Below are 22,320 nucleotides of genomic sequence, written 5' to 3'. Positions count from 1 at the left end.
AATCCAGAGGCGGGCGCCCCCTAATGGGTACATCCCAACCCAGTGCTAGGGTGGGCATCGTTCACAGAGACCCCCATGGAGGGGATACCCCATACTCGCACAAGTCAGGGCACTCATCACCTAGGAACGTCAGAGGACCCCCCCATGTGATCCCCATGTGCACCTCCTCTCCCCTTGCACCCCCACACCCCTGTTTTCCCTTCCCACCCCGTGCCATCTCGGAGCCTGAAGGCTTTTACTCACGGGGATGGGCGCAATTGCGCCTCCCACACTCCACCAATAGCTCCCTAACTTGCTCAAGATTAGCTTTTTTCACCGGTGTAGACACCCTCTTGGTACAGGTATCCATGTCTTATACTCCCCGGTATAACGGGAGAATGGATCTGGGTCCCACGCACCACATCGGACTGGCGATTAGTAAGACCAGTCTCTTTTCTACCTCTTTCTTCTGTTGTTCCTCTCTCTCTTCCCCCTTCCTCCATCTCCTTCCCCCTCCTGACCCCTACCCTGCGGCGGGGAGCAAAAACGACAGAGACCCACGACAGGAACCGTATAGGCTTCCTATTGACAGACCACGGAACGGGGGCAAACGATCCCCAGGCTACTATCAGCACGATACAGACCCATGTAGATGGCTCTAAAACTAACATCATTGAATGTGAAGGGACTTAATGCACCAAAAAAGAGAAGGCTCATGTTTAGGGAAATGAAAAGGCTGAGGGCGGATATAGCTTTTTTGCAGGAAACACATTTAACCAAGCGCACAACATTTCACCTTAGTAACCGAGCATACACCACTTCATTCGAAGCTAGATCACACTGCAAACGCAATGGGGTGGCTATACTTATACACAACACATGCCCGATGCTCATACAATCTTCCGAACTAGACGAGGAAGGGAGATATGTAATAGTAACAGGCACCCTCCATTCCCACCTGATCCACTTGATTAATATCTATGCCCCCAACGCACCGGTAGCTGCCTTTTGGGACCAATTAACCACTAAAATTAGGGCCTTGCCCCACGGAATGATTGTACTGGGGGGGGACCTCAATGCCGCACCGTCCCCAGCTGCAGACAGGAGCTCCCGGGGGGGTCAACCGAGATCACAGGGCAGAGGGGGCCAGGACAAACTACTTCACGACTTCATTAGACGCACGGCTCTTATGGACGTCTGGAGGGCCCAACACCCCAGTGAGAGAGATTTCACCTTTTACTCTGCTCCCCACGGGTCCTACTCGAGGATTGACTGCTTCCTTCTAAATAACGCTGGTATGGCAAGAGCGATAAAATCGGAGATAGGGTCAATCACGTGGTCTGACCACGCAGAAGTATCTCTCACATTGGGAAACCTAACAACGGCAACCCCATGGACTTGGAGGCTGAGCCCGGGTCTACTACAAGACAAGAATACCCAGGAAGAAATCCGGAGGGAGATCAACACATACTTCCAAGAAAATGACACTGAAGGTATGGCCCCTGCTATTGTATGGGCGGCCCACAAGGCGGTGATCCGGGGCACTTGCATCAAACTAGCAACAAGAAAAAAAGCAAGAAAAATGAAGACCCTGAAACAGCTCCTTGAGACTCTGCGACAGACTGAACATAAACATAAGTCGGCACCCACACCACCACTGTATGAACAACTGAAAGAGGTCAGGAGATCCATATCAGAACTACTCCTGGATGATACGGCTAGGGCAATGACGTGGACAAAAAGGACATACTACGAGAAGTCCAATAAAATGGACACAATGCTCGCCAGAACCCTGCGCCCCAGACAAAACCGAACTCCCATCGCAGCGATCAAACACCCTGACGGGACGACTAAGACATCGCCCATAGATATCAACAAGATTTTCACAGACTACTATAAACGACTATATAACCACTCTCCTGGGACCACGAGCGCGCAAGCCGAATCGCTCGAAAACATGCAAACCTTCCTAGGCGACTTGGAGTTACCGAAATTACCCACAGTAGCATCAGCACAACTAAACGAACCCATCACGACAGAAGACATTGATAAGGCTATCACGGGACTGAAGGGCAATAAGGCTCCAGGACCGGATGGCTTTGATGGGTCGTACTATAAAACTTTCCGCGAAGAATTATCACCAAGACTGGAAAAACTCTTTAACCATTTCATGGACGGAGGAACGGCGGAAGGTGAAATGGCCATGGCCAACATAATCCTCCTACAAAAACCAGGCAGGGACCCCATCCAACCGACTAACTACAGACCCATCTCCCTGATTAACCAAGACATTAAGATCTTAGCAAAAGTACTGGCGGACCGACTCAACCCCCATCTAAAGACACTGATACACCCAGATCAAGTGGGGTTCATAACTGATCGACAGCTTTTCGAAAACACCAGGAGAAGCGTCGACCTCATATGGAGACAAAACAAAGTTGGAGAGCCAACCCTGGTTGTATCTATAGACGCGGAAAAAGCTTTTGATAGGGTCGCATGGCCCTACCTCTTCGGCCTCCTGGAACATCTGCGTTTCCCAGACAGATACATAGCCTCAATTAAGGCAATGTACACCCATGCCTCTGCCCAAGTTAAAACACCCGGTGCAAACCCCGAACCCTTTAAACTGAGAAACGGGACACGCCAAGGATGCCCTCTATCACCACTCCTGTTCGTGCTCACTCTGGAACCATTACTACAAGCATTACGGCTACACCCGCACATCAAAGGGATAAAGGTGGGAGGCAGTGAGTTTCTCGTCTCAGCGTATGCGGATGACGTCCTACTGACCCTCACAGACCCGATGGAATCCATGAGAGCATTACAAGAAACTCTCGCCCGATTTGGGGTCTTCTCCGGCTACAAAGCCAACTTAGACAAATCCAGCGCACTCCCGCTGGGGATTCCAGCGGGGGACGTGGCGGCATTGGGGGACACCTACCATATACCCATAGCTAAAGATCATCTTAGATATCTAGGGGTACTACTACCGAGTGACCCGGATAAGCTTTATAACCTCAACTACGCCCCACTTATACAAACCCTGATTCGAGACATAGATAAGTGGCAGGATAAACCCATATCCTGGATAAGCCGCCTGCATACCATTAAGATGAATGTCCTCCCCCGCATATTGTTCCTTTTTCAAGCATTACCGGTAAAGATCCTAAGATCAGATCTTGCCCACTTACAAAGGGCTATAGGGAACTTCATCTGGCAAAATCGTCGCCATAGGATATCCAGGAATATCCTGTACAGACATAAACAGAGAGGTGGGATGGGCCTACCACACTTATACTATTACTACCTAGCAGCCCAACTGGCACAGGTGGCAATGTGGCACGCGCCTCTGGAGGAGAGACGGTGGGTGGACCTAGAATCCCTGATGACTGGCCTAGATCTCCCACAATATCACATGTGGCTCCCAAAGCAGGACAGGCCTATCCTAAGAGCCACGTGCCCAGCAATCTTAAACTCCCTGAGAATTTGGGACCAGACGGCGATAAAATACAAATTGGCATCGTCCCCATCACCACTCACTCCCATCCTGAGGAACAGGGGTTTTCCGCCAGGAATGTCGGCAAGGGATTATAAGAACATAGAGAGGGTGGGCATACAAAGAATTTGTCATATGTACAACGGAGACCAATTGGTACCCTTTGCACAATTACAACCACTAGCACACCTCACCCCCACAGACTTCTTTAGGTACATGCAAGTTAGGGATTACGTACAACAACCAAAAATACAACAGGCAGCCCGAGGTACCCCCTCTTTCTTTGAGAAGATGTGTCTTAAAGAAATTGCACAACGAGGACTCATCACTATTATATATGCACACCTCTGCTCAGAAACACGAGAATGGGGAACCCTAACATACACAGATGCATGGGAACGAGACTTGGGGGAGGTGCTGGAGGGAGTGGAATGGAGGGAAATATGGGAGGCCAACACCTCGGTATCCATGTGTGTCACCCACCAGGAACAGGCGTATAAAACTATGTTTCGGTGGTATACCACACCTGCTAAATTGCACTCTATGAGACAAACACCCACTGACACTTGTTGGAGGGGTTGTGGAATAAAGGGTACTTATGTCCACATGTGGTGGGAATGCCCCCTAGCACACTCCTATTGGTTAACAATACGCCACCTAATAGAAAGGATATTCCACAGAGCGCCGGCCCTGAACCCTTGGACGTACTTACTGAACCGCTCGATTGAAGGGAACATTACCTAGTTTCGACAAATTATGGGACCCATGGCACAGTAGTGACGTGGTCTGACCCACCCACCCTGACCCAATTGCGTAAAGGGGGGGGAACGACCCAGGACAGAACACAAGTAGCACCCCAGTTAAGTACCGGACATACCACCGCGGACATAGACAACGTATATGGATGCGTTGCACCGCTGCAGGACCCCTCCCCCCCACCCCCTCCCCCTCTCTCCCCCCCCCCTTTTTCCCTGCACTCTTCCTCTACTCAATCTTCTCTTCTGCCCCTTACTCGTATACTTAACTTCCTACTCTTCTTAATTCTTTCTCTATATACTCATGGTGACAACATAAATTAAAATATGCTAAGCAAAAGTAGGTTATAAGCCTACCTGTACACTATATTAAGCCCACGTTCGAGGTCGGCAAATGTGACACATTTATTGATTTTCATTGTTTATTATACATATTAATGATAAAGCGCTTACAAGTTATGTATGATATTATTCAGTAATTGTTTATTTAAAAAAAAAACCCTTGACACGGAGACAAGAGGACTTACAGCTACACAGCTTAAGGTTTATATTATGGAAAAGCACATGCTGGTCAGAACCGTGATTACTTGGGCTTCTGCGAAAGCCATGATCCAACTGTGTGTATCCATGTTGGCAAAAGCCATATTGCAACTGTGTTTTATCTATGTCGGTGAAAGCCGTAATGCAACTGTGTTCACCTAAGCTCTGTCAAGTGAAAAATAAAGAAATAAAAAATAAAGAAATAAAGAAATAGATCCCTGTATTTCATTGTGCACATCCACAGTTTTCCACGGAAAAGTAGAAAGCTAAAAGAAAATGTGATTGACTTGGAAAGAGTGTGATGTGGGAGTCTGAAAGGCCCCAGTGAGATTTGAACTCACGACCCCTGGTTTACAAGACCAGTGCTCTAACCCCTGAGCTATGGAGCCCTGATTCAACCTTCTTTGGGGGGTGTCAAAACTCCACATGTGAAACGTCGTCATCCAACTTGCAAGGAAAACCAAGGTTAATTAATCTGGTGGGAAGAAAAAATATTTCTCTTGAAGGACATAGCCAGTTTGCTTCTCTGAAATATGTTGCTGAGAAAAGAAACAATTGGAGAACACACCTAGAGCAGCAGCAATATATCGTCATCCAATTACTTGTAATGTAGCTGGCGATACCAAGCAAGCTAACGATAGATCGCGGTTGCTTTGAGCAAGAAATAAAGCAGTAATGTCAGAAGTGGAATTCGAACCCACGCCTCCAGAGGAGACTGCGACCTGAACGCAGCGCCTTAGACCGCTCGGCCATCCTGACTGGCTTGTGCTCAACTGGCAAGTGAGCGCCGGCTATCGCAGACAGCTTGGAGAGCGACAAATGGAACTTCTGTCATATCCTACTTTAGTCCCTCAGCTCTACTAACAAGGAAGGCAGCCTAATAGCTATGTCTTTTTAGTCCATAGTGTAGAATTTAGAAGATCTGCATTTTTCTCTTGCACGTCTTGAAAGAAAACACATGAATGCATCTTTTTTGTATGAGATTAGTAATTGAGAGGCAATGAGCACGAAAAGTCGGTTTTCCTCTTCAAAAACCACTTGATGAAAGACAAAGATAAGCAAGGAGGTAGCTGGCATCTCTTGATGCACACAGTTCAAAATTTAGCGTTTCAAATAAAAATGACCGCCGATAGCAGAAACCAAACACTGGCCGCCACAGAGGCGTACAACCCGAACGTAGCCTTAAAACCACCGTGCCGGACAGGTCAATCCATAGATATTTTCAGGACAGTGAGGTTTGTTTAATAAGTGGCGCATATGGGCATTCCAAAGGCTGAATTGCAATATCTTCAGCATGTTGTGAATATATGTATCTAGGAGATAATTGAAATTCAACAGAATGTATCCCAGTGGATTGATTCCAACATTCCAACTTGTAATGCGTTGACTCCTGGCTAAGTTACCTCTGTAATTATCAGATGCATGGAACATTCAAGCTTGAGTTCTATTTTCCAAAATAAAAATGGAAAGTGTTCCTTCCTCTGTGAGATTGGTTAGCAGGTGGCAAGTGTCTTTTAACAAAAGTTTTTTTTTTCAATCAATCCGTAGAATTTTCCAAGACAGTGAGGTTTGTTTAATGAATGGCTAATACTCCTGATGGTGGAATTGCAATGTTTTCAACATGTTGTGAATATAGGTAACTTGGAGAATAGATTAAAATAGAATTGTGGTAGAAATTGAGTAGTTATGTATGGAACAAAGCACTTTTCACTGGTTAATAAATAGATGCCTGTATTTCATTGTGAATAAATAGATGCCTCTATTTCATTGTGCACATCCACAGTTTACCACGGAAAAGTAGAAAGCTAAAAGAAAATGTGATTGACTTGGAAAGAGTGTGATGTGGGAGTCTAAGAGGCCCCTATGAGATTTGAACTCACGACCCCTGGTTTACAAGACCAGTGCTCTAACCACTGAGCTATGGAGCCCTGATTTAAGCTTGTTTGGGGGGGTGTCAAAACTCCACATGTGGAACGTCGTCATCCAACTTGCAAGGAAAACCAAGGTTAATTAATCTGGTAGGAAGAAAAAATATTTCTCTTGAAGGACATAGCCAGTTTGCTTCTCTGAAATATGTTGCTGAGAAAAAAAACAATTGGAGAACACACCTAGAGCAGCAGCAATATATCGTCATCCAATTACTTGTAATGTAGCTGGCGATACCAAGCAAGCTAACGATAGATCGCGGTTGCTTTGAGCAAGAAATAAAGCAGTAATGTCAGAAGTGGGATTCGAACCCACACCTCCAGAGGAGACTGCGACCTGAACGGAGCGCCTTAGACCGCTCGGCCATCCTGACTAGCTTGTGCTTGACCGGCAAGTGAGCGCCGGCTATCGCAGACAGCTTGGAGAGCGACAAATGGAACTTCTGTCATATCCTACTTTAGTCCCTCAGCTCTACTAACAAGGAAGGCAGCCGAATAGCTATGTCTTTTTAGTCCATAGTGTAGAATTTAGAAGATCTGCATTTTTCTCTTGCACGTCTTGAAAGAAAACACATGAATGCGTCTTTTTTGTATGAGATTAGTAATTGAGAGGCAATGAGCACGAAAAGTCGGTTTTCCTCTTCAAAATCCACTTGATGAAAGACAAAGATAAGCAAGGAGGTAGCTGGCATCTCTTGATGCGCACAGTTCAAAACTTAGCGTTTCAAATAAAAACGACCGCCGATAGGAGAAACCAAACACTGGCCGCCACAGAGGCGTACAACCCGAACGTAGCCTTAAAACCACCGTGCCGGACAGGTCAATCCATAGATATTTTCAGGACAGTGAGGTTTGTTTAATAAGTGGCGCATATGGGCATTCCAAAGGCTGAATTGCAATATCTTCAGCATGTTGTGAATATATGTATCTAGGAGATAATTGAAATTCAACAGAATGTATCCCAGTGGATTGATTCCAACATTCCAACTTGTAATGCGTTGACTCCTGGCTAAGTTACCTCTGTAATTATCAGATGCATGGAACATTCAAGCTTGAGTTCTATTTTCCAAAATAAAAATGGAAAGTGTTCCTTCCTCTGTGAGATTGGTTAGCAGGTGGCAAGTGTCTTTTAACAAAAGTTTTTTTTTTCAATCAATCCGTAGAATTTTCCAAGACAGTGAGGTTTGTTTAATGAATGGCTAATACTCCTGATGGTGGAATTGCAATGTTTTCAACATGTTGTGAATATAGGTAACTTGGAGAATAGATTAAAATAGAATTGTGGTAGAAATTGAGTAGTTATGTATGGAACAAAGCACTTTTCACTGGTTAATAAATAGATGCCTGTATTTCATTGTGAATAAATAGATGCCTCTATTTCATTGTGCACATCCACAGTTTACCACGGAAAAGTAGAAAGCTAAAAGAAAATGTGATTGACTTGGAAAGAGTGTGATGTGGGAGTCTAAGAGGCCCCTGTGAGATTTGAACTCACGACCCCTGGTTTACAAGACCAGTGCTCTAACCACTGAGCTATGGAGCCCTGATTTAAACTTGTTTGGGGGGGTGTCAAAACTCCACATGTGGAACGTCGTCATCCAACTTGCAAGGAAAACCAAGGTTAATTAATCTGGTAGGAAGAAAAAATATTTCTCTTGAAGGACATAGCCAGTTTGCTTCTCTGAAATATGTTGCTGAGAAAAAAAACAATTGGAGAACACACCTAGAGCAGCAGCAATATTTCGTCATCCAATTACTTGTAATGTAGCTGGCGATACCAAGCAAGCTAACGATAGATCGCGGTTGCTTTGAGCAAGAAATAAAGCAGTAATGTCAGAAGTGGGATTCGAACCCACGCCTCCAGAGGAGACTGCGACCTGAACGCAGCGCCTTAGAACGCTCGACCATCCTGACTGGCTTGTGCTTGACCGGCAAGTGAGCGCCTGCTATCGCAGACAGCTTGGAGAGCGACAAATGGAACTTCTGTCATATCCTACTTTAGTCCCTCAGCTCTACTAACAAGGAAGGCATCCGAATAGCTATGTCTTTTTAGTCCATAGTGTAGAATTTAGAAGATCTGCATTTTTCTCTTGCACGTCTTGAAAGAAAACACATGAATGCGTCTTTTTTGTATGAGATTAGTAATTGAGAGGCAATGAGCACGAAAAGTCGGTTTTCCTCTTCAAAATCCACTTGATGAAAGACAAAGATAAGCAAGGAGGTAGCTGGCATCTCTTGATGCGCACAGTTCAAAACTTAGCGTTTCAAATAAAAATGACCGCCGATAGCAGAAACCAAACACTGGCCGCCACAGAGGCGTACAACCCGAACGTAGCCTTAAAACCACCGTGCCGGACAGGTCAATCCATAGATATTTTCAGGACAGTGAGGTTTGTTTAATAAGTGGCGCATATGGGCATTCCAAAGGCTGAATTGCAATATCTTCAGCATGTTGTGAATATATGTGTTACGGTACCACCTTCCGAGCTCCAGACACAGTCGTTAGTCACTTGTATTCCCGGTTCCCCCAATAACGAGACCAAGCTCCATTATGAGGGTAAAACATGAACTGAGGACTGGAACAGCCAGCCTGCCTTTTATTTGCATTTCACACACACAGGCCACACCCAAGGGGAGGCATAAAACAACCACTGGCATCGATGGTACATCCCACACATTCCCTCCCCTTGGTGTGACACATAATCTTATTATACAGGCAGTTTAGAATATATTTTTATACAACTTTCATAACTCCAAATCCATCCATCATATTCACATAAAAGGCACATATTCAGATTCAGCATACTTAAATCATAAACAGTCTCAAAAATCACACCAATCCCTTCAGTGAATCCAAAGTTACTCGAAAGTCCGTTTATGACCGACCGCAGATACCGTTTCGTGCCCAAAAGAGTTCCCTGGATTCGGGCTATACGGTCGGTCACTTGTTGGCCTAAAAATGTCTACGTCCTGTTCGAAGTGGACCGGTACTTCGACTTACGTTGTACTGTCGAAGTATCGTCGATAGTACGGGTCGGCGGATTCGAAGTTAAAATGGCCGCCGCCACGTGGCCCTTTGTCCGATGTCGGCCACCACGAGGCTTTGGTAGCTTTAGCGCTTCGTTGGTTTCTGCTGTATTCGAACTGTTAGTTGTGCAAAGTCACAACTCTCCGCAGGATCTCTCAGGGACCACAAGTACTGGGCAAATCAGACGAACCCAATAGGTTTAGTCCAGCGGGATGGGTCTGTCACATGGCTCCCTCCTTGTGGAACACTCCGGCAGACCCGGCTTGACCCTGTGGCGGGTCAACTTGGGGATGACCGGACTTAGAGAGAATAGGGACGTCTATTTGCCGGGATAACCCATCCGCATTCCCATTCTGCTTACCGGGCCGGTAGCTGATAGTGAAATTATAAGGCTGCAAGGCCAAACTCCACCTCAGCAGTCTGCCATTGTCCCCAGAGACCCGGTTAAGCCAGACGAGGGGGTTGTGGTCTGTTACGAGGGAAAATTCTTGTCCGTATAGGTAGGGGCTCAGTTTCTTCAGTGCCCAGACCAGGGCTAAACACTCTTTCTCTACTGCCGCATAACTCACTTCTCGAGGTAGTAACTTTCTGCTGAGATATGCGACAGGGTGTTCTCCGCCATCCTCCCCGACCTGGCTCAGCACAGCCCCCAGTCCATACATGGAAGCGTCTGTGTGGACAAGAAAACGTTTGTTAGGGACTGGGGCAGCCAGGACAGGGGCATTCACAAGAGCCTGCTTCAGGGCTTGAAACGCGGCTTCACAAGCTGGAGACCACAGGACCTGCCTAGGTAAATTCTTTTTAGTCAAATCAGTTAGGGGCTTGGCAATCGTGCTGTAGTCGGGGACAAAACGTCGATAGTAACCCGCTGTCCCTAGGAAGGCAAGTACTTGGGTCTTGGTGATAGGTGTGGGCCAGTTAGCTACTGCTTCCACCTTGGCCGGTTCGGGTCTCTGGCTCCCACAACCCACCCGGTGACCCAAGTACTGCACTTCTGCCATGCCTAAATGGCACTTGTCTGGTTTCAGAGTCAGGCCGGCGGCCCGAATCTTGTCCAGCACTACCCCTACGTGTACTAGGTGGTCTTCCCAAGACTCACTGTAAACCGCGATGTCGTCCAGGTATGCACATGCAAATCCCTGGAAGCCATCTAGGAGCCTATCCACCATACGCTGGAAGGTAGCCGGAGCGTTCTTCATCCCGAATGGCATAACCCTAAACTGGTATAGGCCAAACGGGGTGACGAAGGCCGACTTGGGGATAGCATCCTCGGCCAGGGGGATCTGCCAGTACCCTTTACATAGGTCAATGGTGGTCAGGTAGCGCCCCCTGGCAATGCGGTCTAATAACTCGTCTATCCGGGGCATCGGGTAGGCGTCCGTGGTAGTCCGCTCGTTGAGCCGCCTGTAATCCACACAGAACCGGGTGGTCCCATCTTTCTTGGGTACTAGGACTACGGGCGACGCCCACGGACTATCGGAGTGCTCAATAACCCCCAGCCGGGTCATCTCCTGTATCTCCTTCCGCATTCCTTCTCGGACTGCTTCCGGGATACGGTATGGAGGTTGTCGTAGGGGGTTCTGTCCGGGTGTCTCGACCTTGTGTATAGCTAGTGGGGTGTACCCGGGTTCTTGGGAGAATGTCGCCTGCTTCTCCCACAGAAGCTGTCTTGCCTGGGTTTTCTCGGCCGGGCTTAGTCGGTCACCTAACTGTACGAGGCTAGTAAGGTCGGTCTGGGGATCCCTTTCTAACAGGTCAGGTAAAGGTAAGTTCTCGGGGTCGTCGGTAGCTGGGGCACAAACTGCTGCAACATCTTCGGGTTCTTCCTGATACTCCTTGAGCATGTTCACATGAAAGGATCGTTGTACCCTTTCATCCGAACAGCTGGCTATGAGATAGGTAGTATCGCATACCTGAGCTAACACCTTGTACGGGCCCTGCCAAGATGCTTGCATCTTGTTTGCCTTCACAGGTTTGAGCACTAGGACCTTCTGCCCAACCTGGAAGACCCGCTGTCGAGCACCCCGATCGTACCATCGTTTCTGTTTCCCCTGGGCCGCCCGGAGATTTTCCCTTACCATCAGGGATAGTTTCTCCATACGGTCCCGGAGTTCCAGCACATACGGTACTATGGGGGTCCCTTCTTGCTCCGTCTCCCCCTCCCAGTGTCCTCTAATGAGATCTAGGGGTCCACGAACCCTTCTCCCATAGAGTAACTCAAAGGGGGAGAACCCAGTTGATTCCTGGGGCACCTCTCTGTATGCAAATAGCAGATGAGGCAGGAATCGCTCCCAGTCTCTGCAAGTGTCAGTAAAGGTCCTCAGCATCTGTTTGAGGGTACCATTAAATCGCTCGCAGAGACCGTTAGTCTGTGGGTGATAGGGTGAACTAAGTAGCGGGTTGATGCCGCACACCTTCCACAGCTGCTGGGTGAGCACAGCGGTAAATTGGGTTCCCTGATCAGAGAGGATCTCCTGAGGGAACCCGACCCTAGTAAAGACTTTAACCAGGGCATCAGCAACCGTCTCTGCCTCTATATTAGACAGCGCTACTGCCTCTGGGTAACGGGTGGCGTAGTCTACCACAGTAAGAATATATTTCTTACCGGATGGACTAGCCCTGGCCAGTGGACCCACAATGTCAACGGCTATGCGGGAAAAGGGCTCTCCAATGATAGGCATCGGCTGTAGCCTAGCTTTTGGATGATCTCCCCGCTTACCTACCCGTTGACAAGTGTCGCACGTGCTACAATACATCCGCACATCTCGGTTAAAATTGGGCCAGAAAAAGTTTTGGGTGATTCTATGAGCTGTGCGGTGGGAACCTAGATGACCTGCTAACGGCACGTCATGCCCAATCCGCAGAATCTCCTGCCGATACTTTGCAGGTACTACTAGTTGTCGTTTCTGCGGAGGGGCATTCGGTTTCGGGGAAGGTTTCGGGATCCTGTACAGCCTATCCCCCACCCACTCGTAGTGTTCCCCACCTACTCCTTCTTCCCCAGCGTCGGCCCTGGCTCTGTACTTGGCTAACGTCGGGTCCTCCCTAGTTTCCTTCCCGTACATTTCTGGGGTATCCCAGCCGAACGGGGCCTGGTCTAAGGTACAAGTCGGGGTAGAGAGTCTTACCTGGGTCTCAACAGCAGGTGGGCCGGCCTCAGTGGCACGGGTCTGGGCACGGGTCGTAACAGCGTCCACTGCAGCGGGGCCCATGGGAGCAAAGGCCGAAACCAGGGGGGCCAAGTCGTTGCCAAGAAGAACATCAGCGGGTAAATCCTTAATGACCCCCACATTCACGTGTCTAGCGCCCACTCCCCAATCCAAATGTACCCGGGCCACGGGTAGGCGAAATACTGCACCCCCGGCTACTCGTACTGCCACGGTATCCCCGGTATGTTGAGCTTCGGACACTAGGTGCTTTTGGAGCAAAGTCAGGGTTGCACCAGTGTCTCGTAGCCCACTGGCTTCCTTTCCGTTGACCTTTACACTCTGTCTGTGGTGTTGTCGATTGTCCTGGTGGGCAGCCTGAACAGGGTCCGCCTCATGTAATATGCCCCAGCATTCCTCTTCCTCTACACAGTGGACTGCTGGAAGAGGTGCTGGGGAAGGGGCCCCCGTGGGTTTCCTCCAGGACTGGTTCCTGTTGGCACGGTTCATCGGGCACTCCTGTCGCCTGTGCCCTAGCTGATTGCACAGGAAGCACCGAAGGGGTTCAGAGTACTCTCGGGCGTTAAACCGGGGTGGACGTTGGTACTGGGCAGCCGGAGGGGGTGCGGATGGTCTGTTTATGGGAGGCTGATACGTGGCAGCGGCTGGTTGGTATTCCGCTCTGGCTGTGGCCTTGGTGATGGAATTGTCCAGTCTGCGAGCGTCAGTGTACTCATCGGCCAAGCGAGCCGCCTCGTGTAGAGTGGAAGGCTTACGGTCTCGTACCCACTCTCTGACCCCTGTCGGCAATTTGTCGAAACAATGTTCCAATAAAAACATCTGCAGCACCTCTTCTCCCGACACCGCCTGGCACCCTGCCATCCAGTGGGCGGCTGTGCGATGTACCTTGCAGGCCCATTCCACGTATGAGTCCCCAGTTGTTTTTGCAGTGTCCCGGAACCTCCTCCGGTATGCCTCGGGTGTAACGGCATACCGGGCAAGTAAAGCTTCCCTGACGGTAACATAATCCCCGATCTCCTCATCCGGAATAGCCCGAAAAGCGTCGTTGGCCCGGCCGGATAACTTGCCGGACAGTATAGCAACCCAGTCTGCCGGGGGTACCTTGTGCAGAGCACATTGCCGCTCAAAATCCGCAAGGTACCCGTCAATCTCTCCTTCGGTCTCACTGAAGGCTTTGAAGGCCGCAAATGGCACTTTCTGTTTGTCCCCCGGGTTTGCTGTGACTGGGGCCGCTGCAGTACCGTTTTGGCGTAGCAGGCTGGCCTCCACAGCGGCTTGAACCTGGGTGACGATCTCCGCGGAGGGGTTGGGGCCATAATGGGCCAGCCGAATTCTTACCGCCCGGTCAAATCTTGCCTCCTCGGGGGTTCTGTCGTCTGGGCTGGGTCCATTGGTTCCCTCTGCCGCTGGTACTCCATCCATTTCCAGCAATAAAGCAATAATGTCCCTCTTCTTGAGGTTACTGGCCTGTCCGCCCCTTTGTTCCAATAAGTCTTTTAAGGTAGCTCTTCTCAGGTTTTGGTATTGTAGTTCCATTTATTCTTGGTCGTAGCGGTTTCTTTGGGCGTTGAAGATCATCCCGTCGCTTGCCACCAGTTGTTACGGTACCACCTTCCGAGCTCCAGACACAGTCGTTAGTCACTTGTATTCCCGGTTCCCCCAATAACGAGACCAAGCTCCATTATGAGGGTAAAACATGAACTGAGGACTGGAACAGCCAGCCTGCCTTTTATTTGCATTTCACACACACAGGCCACACCCAAGGGGAGGCATAAAACAACCACTGGCATCGATGGTACATCCCACACATTCCCTCCCCTTGGTGTGACACATAATCTTATTATACAGGCAGTTTAGAATATATTTTTATACAACTTTCATAACTCCAAATCCATCCATCATATTCACATAAAAGGCACATATTCAGATTCAGCATACTTAAATCATAAACAGTCTCAAAAATCACACCAATCCCTTCAGTGAATCCAAAGTTACTCGAAAGTCCGTTTATGACCGACCGCAGATACCGTTTCGTGCCCAAAAGAGTTCCCTGGATTCGGGCTATACGGTCGGTCACTTGTTGGCCTAAAAATGTCTACGTCCTGTTCGAAGTGGACCGGTACTTCGACTTACGTTGTACTGTCGAAGTATCGTCGATAGTACGGGTCGGCGGATTCGAAGTTAAAATGGCCGCCGCCACGTGGCCCTTTGTCCGATGTCGGCCACCACGAGGCTTTGGTAGCTTTAGCGCTTCGTTGGTTTCTGCTGTATTCGAACTGTTAGTTGTGCAAAGTCACAACTCTCCGCAGGATCTCTCAGGGACCACAAGTACTGGGCAAATCAGACGAACCCAATAGGTTTAGTCCAGCGGGATGGGTCTGTCACAATATGTATCTAGGAGATAATTGAAATTCAACAGAATGTATCCCAGTGGATTGATTCCAACATTCCAACTTGTAATGCGTTGACTCCTGGCTAAGTTACCTCTGTAATTATCAGATGCATGGAACATTCAAGCTTGAGTTCTATTTTCCAAAATAAAAATGGAAAGTGTTCCTTCCTCTGTGAGATTGGTTAGCAGGTGGCAAGTGTCTTTTAACAAAAGTTTTTTTTTTCAATCAATCCGTAGAATTTTCCAAGACAGTGAGGTTTGTTTAATGAATGGCTAATACTCCTGATGGTGGAATTGCAATGTTTTCAACATGTTGTGAATATAGGTAACTTGGAGAATAGATTAAAATAGAATTGTGGTAGAAATTGAGTAGTTATGTATGGAACAAAGCACTTTTCACTGGTTAATAAATAGATGCCTGTATTTCATTGTGAATAAATAGATGCCTCTATTTCATTGTGCACATCCACAGTTTACCACGGAAAAGTAGAAAGCTAAAAGAAAATGTGATTGACTTGGAAAGAGTGTGATGTGGGAGTCTAAGAAGCCCCTATGAGATTTGAACTCACGACCCCTGGTTTACAAGACCAGTGCTCTAACCACTGAGCTATGGAGCCCTGATTTAAACTTGTTTGGGGGGGTGTCAAAACTCCACATGTGGAACGTCGTCATCCAACTTGCAAGGAAAACCAAGGTTAATTAATCTGGTAGGAAGAAAAAATATTTCTCTTGAAGGACATAACCAGTTTGCTTCTCTGAAATATGTTGCTGAGAAAAAAAACAATTGGAGAACACACCTAGAGCAGCAGCAATATATCGTCATCCAATTACTTGTAATGTAGCTGGCGATACCAAGCAAGCTAACGATAGATCGCGGTTGCTTTGAGCAAGAAATAAAGCAGTAATGGTTGAAGTGGGATTCGAAACCACGCCTCCAGAGGAGACTGCGACCTGAACGGAGCGCCTTAGACCGCTCGGCCATCCTGACTAGCTTGTGCTTGACCGGCAAGTGAGCGCCGGCTATCGCAGACAGCTTGGAGAGCGACAAATGGAACTTCTGTCATATCCTACTTTAGTCCCTCAGCTCTACTAACAAGGAAGGCAGCCGAATAGCTATGTCTTTTTAGTCCATAGTGTAGAATTTAGAAGATCTGCATTTTTCTCTTGCACGTCTTGAAAGAAAACACATGAATGCGTCTTTTTTGTATGAGATTAGTAATTGAGAGGCAATGAGCACGAAAAGTCGGTTTTCCTCTTCAAAATCCACTTGATGAAAGACAAAGATAAGCAAGGAGGTAGCTGGCATCTCTTGATGCGCACAGTTCAAAACTTAGCGTTTCAAATAAAAATGACCGCCGATAGCAGAAACCAAACACTGGCCGCCACAGAGGCGTACAACCCGAACGTAGCCTTAAAACCACCGTGCCGGACAGGTCAATCCATAGATATTTTCAGGACAGTGAGGTTTGTTTAATAAGTGGCGCATATGGGCATTCCAAAGGCTGAATTGCAATATCTTCAGCATGTTGTGAATACATGTATCTAGGAGATAATTGAAATTCAACAGAATGTATCCCAGTGGATTGATTCCAACATTCCAACTTGTAATGCGTTGACTCCTGGCTAAGTTACCTCTGTAATTATCAGATGCATGGAACATTCAAGCTTGAGTTCTATTTTCCAAAATAAAAATGGAAAGTGTTCCTTCCTCTGTGAGATTGGTTAGCAGGTGGCAAGTGTCTTTTAACAAAAGTTTTTTTTTTCAATCAATCCGTAGACTTTTCCAAGACAGTGAGGTTTGTTTAATGAATGGCTAATACTCCTGATGGTGGAATTGCAATGTTTTCAACATGTTGTGAATATAGGTAACTTGGAGAATAGATTAAAATAGAATTGTGGTGGAAATTGAGTAGTTATGTATGGAACAAAGCACTTTTCACTGGTTAATAAATAGATGCCTGTATTTCATTGTGAACAAATAGATGCCTGTATTTCATTGTGCACATCCACAGTTTACCACGGAAAAGTAGAAAGCTAAAAGAAAATGTGATTGACTTGGAAAGAGTGTGATGTGGGAGTCTAAGAGGCCCCTGTGAGATTTGAACTCACGACCCCTGGTTTACAAGACCAGTGCTCTAACCACTGAGCTATGGAGCCCTGATTTAAACTTGTTTGGGGGGGTGTCAAAACTCCACATGTGGAACGTCGTCATCCAACTTGCAAGGAAAACCAAGGTTAATTAATCTGGTAGGAAGAAAAAATATTTCTCTTGAAGGACATAGCCAGTTTGCTTCTCTGAAATATGTTGCTGAGAAAAAAAACAATTGGAGAACACACCTAGAGCAGCAGCAATATTTCGTCATCCAATTACTTGTAATGTAGCTGGCGATACCAAGCAAGCTAACGATAGATCGCGGTTGCTTTGAGCAAGAAATAAAGCAGTAAGGTCAGAAGTGGGATTCGAACCCACGCCTCCAGAGGAGACTGCGACCTGAACGCAGCGCCTTAGAACGCTCGACCATCCTGACTGGCTTGTGCTTGACCGGCAAGTGAGCGCCTGCTATCGCAGACAGCTTGGAGAGCGACAAATGGAACTTCTGTCATATCCTACTTTAGTCCCTCAGCTCTACTAACAAGGAAGGCATCCGAATAGCTATGTCTTTTTAGTCCATAGTGTAGAATTTAGAAGATCTGCATTTTTCTCTTGCACGTCTTGAAAGAAAACACATGAATGCGTCTTTTTTGTATGAGATTAGTAATTGAGAGGCAATGAGCACGAAAAGTCGGTTTTCCTCTTCAAAATCCACTTGATGAAAGACAAAGATAAGCAAGGAGGTAGCTGGCATCTCTTGATGCGCACAGTTCAAAACTTAGCGTTTCAAATAAAAATGACCGCCGATAGCAGAAACCAAACACTGGCCGCCACAGAGGCGTACAACCCGAACGTAGCCTTAAAACCACCGTGCCGGACAGGTCAATCCATAGATATTTTCAGGACAGTGAGGTTTGTTTAATAAGTGGCGCATATGGGCATTCCAAAGGCTGAATTGCAATATCTTCAGCATGTTGTGAATATATGTATCTAGGAGATAATTGAAATTCAACAGAATGTATCCCAGTGGATTGATTCCAACATTCCAACTTGTAATGCGTTGACTCCTGGCTAAGTTACCTCTGTAATTATCAGATGCATGGAACATTCAAGCTTGAGTTCTATTTTCCAAAATAAAAATGGAAAGTGTTCCTTCCTCTGTGAGATTGGTTAGCAGGTGGCAAGTGTCTTTTAACAAAAGTTTTTTTTTTCAATCAATCCGTAGACTTTTCCAAGACAGTGAGGTTTGTTTAATGAATGGCTAATACTCCTGATGGTGGAATTGCAATGTTTTCAACATGTTGTGAATATAGGTAACTTGGAGAATAGATTAAAATAGAATTGTGGTAGAAATTGAGTAGTTATGTATGGAACAAAGCACTTTTCACTGGTTAATAAATAGATGCCTGTATTTCATTGTGAATAAATAGATGCCTGTATTTCATTGTGCACATCCACAGTTTACCACGGAAAAGTAGAAAGCTAAAAGAAAATGTGATTGACTTGGAAAGAGTCTAAGAGGCCCCTGTGAGATTTGAACTCACGACCCCTGGTTTACAAGACCAGTGATCTAACCACTGATCTATGGAGCCCTGATTTAAACTTGTTTGGGGGGGTGTCAAAACTCCACATGTGGAACGTCGTCATCCAACTTGCAAGGAAAACCAAGGTTAATTAATCTGGTAGGAAGAAAAAATATTTCTCTTGAAGGACATAGCCAGTTTGCTTCTCTGAAATATGTTGCTGAGAAAAAAAACAATTGGAGAACACACCTAGAGCAGCAGCAATATATCGTCATCCAATTACTTGTAATGTAGCTGGCGATACCAAGCAAGCTAACGATAGATCGCGGTTGCTTTGAGCAAGAAATAAAGCAGTAATGTCAGAAGTGGGATTCGAACCCACGCCTCCAGAGGAGACTGCGACCTGAACGCAGCACCTTAGACCGCTCGGCCATCCTGACTGGCTTGCGCTTGACCGTCAAGTGCGCGCCGGCTATCGCAGACAGCTTGGAGAGTGACAATTGGAACTTCTGTCATATCCTACTTTAGTCCTGCAGCTCTACTAACAAGGAAGGCAGCCCAATAGCTATGTCTTTTTAGTCCATAGTGTAGAATTTAGAAGATCTGCATTTTTCTCTTGCACATCTTGAAAGAAAACACATGAATGCGTCTTTTTTGTATGAGATTAGTAATTGAGAGGCAATGAGCACGAAAAGTCGGTTTTCCTCTTCAAAATCCACTTGATGAAAGACAAAGATAAGCAAGGAGGTAGCTGGCATCTCTTGATGCGCACAGTTCAAAACTTAGCGTTTCAAATAAAAATGACCGCCGATAGCAGAAACCAAACACTGGCCGCCACAGAGGCGTACAACCCGAACGTAGCCTTAAAACCACCGTGCCGGACAGGTCAATCCATAGATATTTTCAGGACAGTGAGGTTTGTTTAATAAGTGGCGCATATGGGCATTCCAAAGGCTGAATTGCAATATCTTCAGCATGTTGTGAATATATGTATCTAGGAGATAATTGAAATTCAACAGAATGTATCCCAGTGGATTGATTCCAACATTCCAACTTGTAATGCGTTGACTCCTGGCTAAGTTACCTCTGTAATTATCAGATGCATGGAACATTCAAGCTTGAGTTCTATTTTCCAAAATAAAAATGGAAAGTGTTCCTTCCTCTGTGAGATTGGTTAGCAGGTGGCAAGTGTCTTTTAACAAAAGTTTTTTTTTTCAATCAATCCGTAGACTTTTCCAAGACAGTGAGGTTTGTTTAATGAATGGCTAATACTCCTGATGGTGGAATTGCAATGTTTTCAACATGTTGTGAATATAGGTAACTTGGAGAATAGATTAAAATAGAATTGTGGTAGAAATTGAGTAGTTATGTATGGAACAAAGCACTTTTCACTGGTTAATAAATAGATGCCTGTATTTCATTGTGAATAAATAGATGCCTGTATTTCATTGTGCACATCCACAGTTTACCACGGAAAAGTAGAAAGCTAAAAGAAAATGTGATTGACTTGGAAAGAGTGTGATGTGGGAGTCTAAGAGGCCCCTGTGAGATTTGAACTCACGACCCCTGGTTTACAAGACCAGTGCTCTAACCCCTGAGCTAGGGAGCCCTGATTTAAGCTTGTTTGGGGGGTGTCAAAACTCCACATGTGGAACGTCGTCATCCAACTTGCAAGGAAAACCAAGGTTAATTAATCTGGTAGGAAGAAAAAATATTTCTCTTGAAGGACATAGCCAGTTTGCTTCTCTGAAATATGTTGCTGAGAAAAAAAACAATTGGAGAACACACCTAGAGCAGCAGCAATATATCGTCATCCAATTACTTGTAATGTAGCTGGCGATACCAAGCAAGCTAACGATAGATCGCGGTTTCTTTGAGCAAGAAATAAAGCAGTAATGTCAGAAGTGGGATTCGAACCCACGCCTCCAGAGGAGACTGCGACCTGAACGCAGCGCCTTAGACCGCTCGGCCATCCTGACTGGCTTGCGCTTGACCGTCAAGTGAGCGCCGGCTATCGCAGACAGCTTGGAGAGCGACAATTGGAACTTCTGTCATATCCTACTTTAGTCCCGCAGCTCTACTAACAAGGAAGGCAGCCCAATAGCTATGTCTTTTTAGTCCATAGTGTAGAATTTAGAAGATCTGCATTTTTCTCTTGCACATCTTGAAAGAAAACACATGAATGCGTCTTTTTTGTATGAGATTAGTAATTGAGAGGCAATGAGCACGAAAAGTCGGTTTTCCTCTTCAAAATCCACTTGATGAAAGACAAAGATAAGCAAGGAGGTAGCTGGCATCTCTTGATGCGCACAGTTCAAAACTTAGCGTTTCAAATAAAAATGACCGCCGATAGCAGAAACCAAACACTGGCCGCCACAGAGGCGTACAACCCGAACGTAGCCTTAAAACCACCGTGCCGGACAGGTCAATCCATAGATATTTTCAGGACAGTGAGGTTTGTTTAATAAGTGGCGCATATGGGCATTCCAAAGGCTGAATTGCAATATCTTCAGCATGTTGTGAATATATGTATCTAGGAGATAATTGAAATTCAACAGAATGTATCCCAGTGGATTGATTCCAACATTCCAACTTGTGATGCGTTGACTCCTGGCTAAGTTACCTCTGTAATTATCAGATGCATGGAACATTCAAGCTTGAGTTCTATTTTCCAAAATAAAAATGGAAAGTGTTCCTTCCTCTGTGAGATTGGTTAGCAGGTGGCAAGTGTCTTTTAACAAAAGTTTTTTTTTTCAATCAATCCGTAGACTTTTCCAAGACAGTGAGGTTTGTTTAATGAATGGCTAATACTCCTGATGGTGGAATTGCAATGTTTTCAACATGTTGTGAATATAGGTAACTTGGAGAATAGATTAAAATAGAATTGTGGTAGAAATTGAGTAGTTATGTATGGAACAAAGCACTTTTCACTGGTTAATAAATAGATGCCTGTATTTCATTGTGAATAAATAGATGCCTGTATTTCATTGTGAATAAATAGATGCCTGTATTTCATTGTGCACATCCACAGTTTACCACGGAAAAGTAGAAAGCTAAAAGAAAATGTGATTGACTTGGAAAGAGTGTGATGTGGGAGTCTAAGAGGCCCCTGTGAGATTTGAACTCACGACCCCTGGTTTACATGACCAGTGCTCTAACCACTGAGCTATGGAGCCCTGATTTAAACTTGTTTGGGGGGGTGTCAAAACTCCACATGTGGAACGTCGTCATCCAACTTGCAAGGAAAACCAAGGTTAATTAATCTGGTAGGAAGAAAAAATATTTCTCTTGAAGGACATAGCCAGTTTGCTTCTCTGAAATATGTTGCTGAGAAAAAAAACAATTGGAGAACACACCTAGAGCAGCAGCAATATATCGTCATCCAATTACTTGTGATGAAGCTGGCGATACCAAGCAAGCTAA

At 46.1% G+C, this 22,320-nt stretch overlaps 10 non-coding genes across 10 annotated transcripts; all 10 read right to left on the bottom strand.

Moving 5' to 3' along the window:
- Positions 1-5,086: 5,086 nt before the first annotated feature.
- Positions 5,087-5,159, bottom strand: TRNAT-UGU (transfer RNA threonine (anticodon UGU)). Its single transcript has one exon. It is a non-coding gene; the product is annotated as a tRNA-Thr (tRNA).
- Positions 5,160-6,625: 1,466 nt separating this feature from the next.
- On the bottom strand, positions 6,626-6,698 carry TRNAT-UGU (transfer RNA threonine (anticodon UGU)). The gene has a single exon. It is a non-coding gene; the product is annotated as a tRNA-Thr (tRNA).
- A 1,467-nt stretch (positions 6,699-8,165) lies between these two features.
- Positions 8,166-8,238, bottom strand: TRNAT-UGU (transfer RNA threonine (anticodon UGU)). Its single transcript has one exon. It is a non-coding gene; the product is annotated as a tRNA-Thr (tRNA).
- Positions 8,239-15,826: 7,588 nt separating this feature from the next.
- TRNAT-UGU (transfer RNA threonine (anticodon UGU)) lies at positions 15,827-15,899 on the bottom strand. Its single transcript has one exon. It is a non-coding gene; the product is annotated as a tRNA-Thr (tRNA).
- Positions 15,900-17,366: 1,467 nt separating this feature from the next.
- TRNAT-UGU (transfer RNA threonine (anticodon UGU)) lies at positions 17,367-17,439 on the bottom strand. The gene has a single exon. It is a non-coding gene; the product is annotated as a tRNA-Thr (tRNA).
- A 1,454-nt stretch (positions 17,440-18,893) lies between these two features.
- TRNAT-UGU (transfer RNA threonine (anticodon UGU)) lies at positions 18,894-18,966 on the bottom strand. Its single transcript has one exon. It is a non-coding gene; the product is annotated as a tRNA-Thr (tRNA).
- Positions 18,967-19,254: 288 nt separating this feature from the next.
- Positions 19,255-19,337, bottom strand: TRNAL-CAG (transfer RNA leucine (anticodon CAG)). The gene has a single exon. It is a non-coding gene; the product is annotated as a tRNA-Leu (tRNA).
- A 1,096-nt stretch (positions 19,338-20,433) lies between these two features.
- Positions 20,434-20,506, bottom strand: TRNAT-UGU (transfer RNA threonine (anticodon UGU)). Its single transcript has one exon. It is a non-coding gene; the product is annotated as a tRNA-Thr (tRNA).
- A 287-nt stretch (positions 20,507-20,793) lies between these two features.
- On the bottom strand, positions 20,794-20,876 carry TRNAL-CAG (transfer RNA leucine (anticodon CAG)). The gene has a single exon. It is a non-coding gene; the product is annotated as a tRNA-Leu (tRNA).
- Positions 20,877-22,000: 1,124 nt separating this feature from the next.
- Positions 22,001-22,073, bottom strand: TRNAT-UGU (transfer RNA threonine (anticodon UGU)). Its single transcript has one exon. It is a non-coding gene; the product is annotated as a tRNA-Thr (tRNA).
- Positions 22,074-22,320: the final 247 nt, after the last annotated feature.

The sequence above is a fragment of the Pelobates fuscus genome, chromosome 12 (genome assembly GCF_036172605.1).
Source record: "Pelobates fuscus isolate aPelFus1 chromosome 12, aPelFus1.pri, whole genome shotgun sequence".
Taxonomy (NCBI): domain Eukaryota; kingdom Metazoa; phylum Chordata; class Amphibia; order Anura; family Pelobatidae; genus Pelobates; species Pelobates fuscus.
Note: the sequence above shows the minus strand (reverse complement) of the source record. Positions and strands in the feature narration are given on the sequence as shown.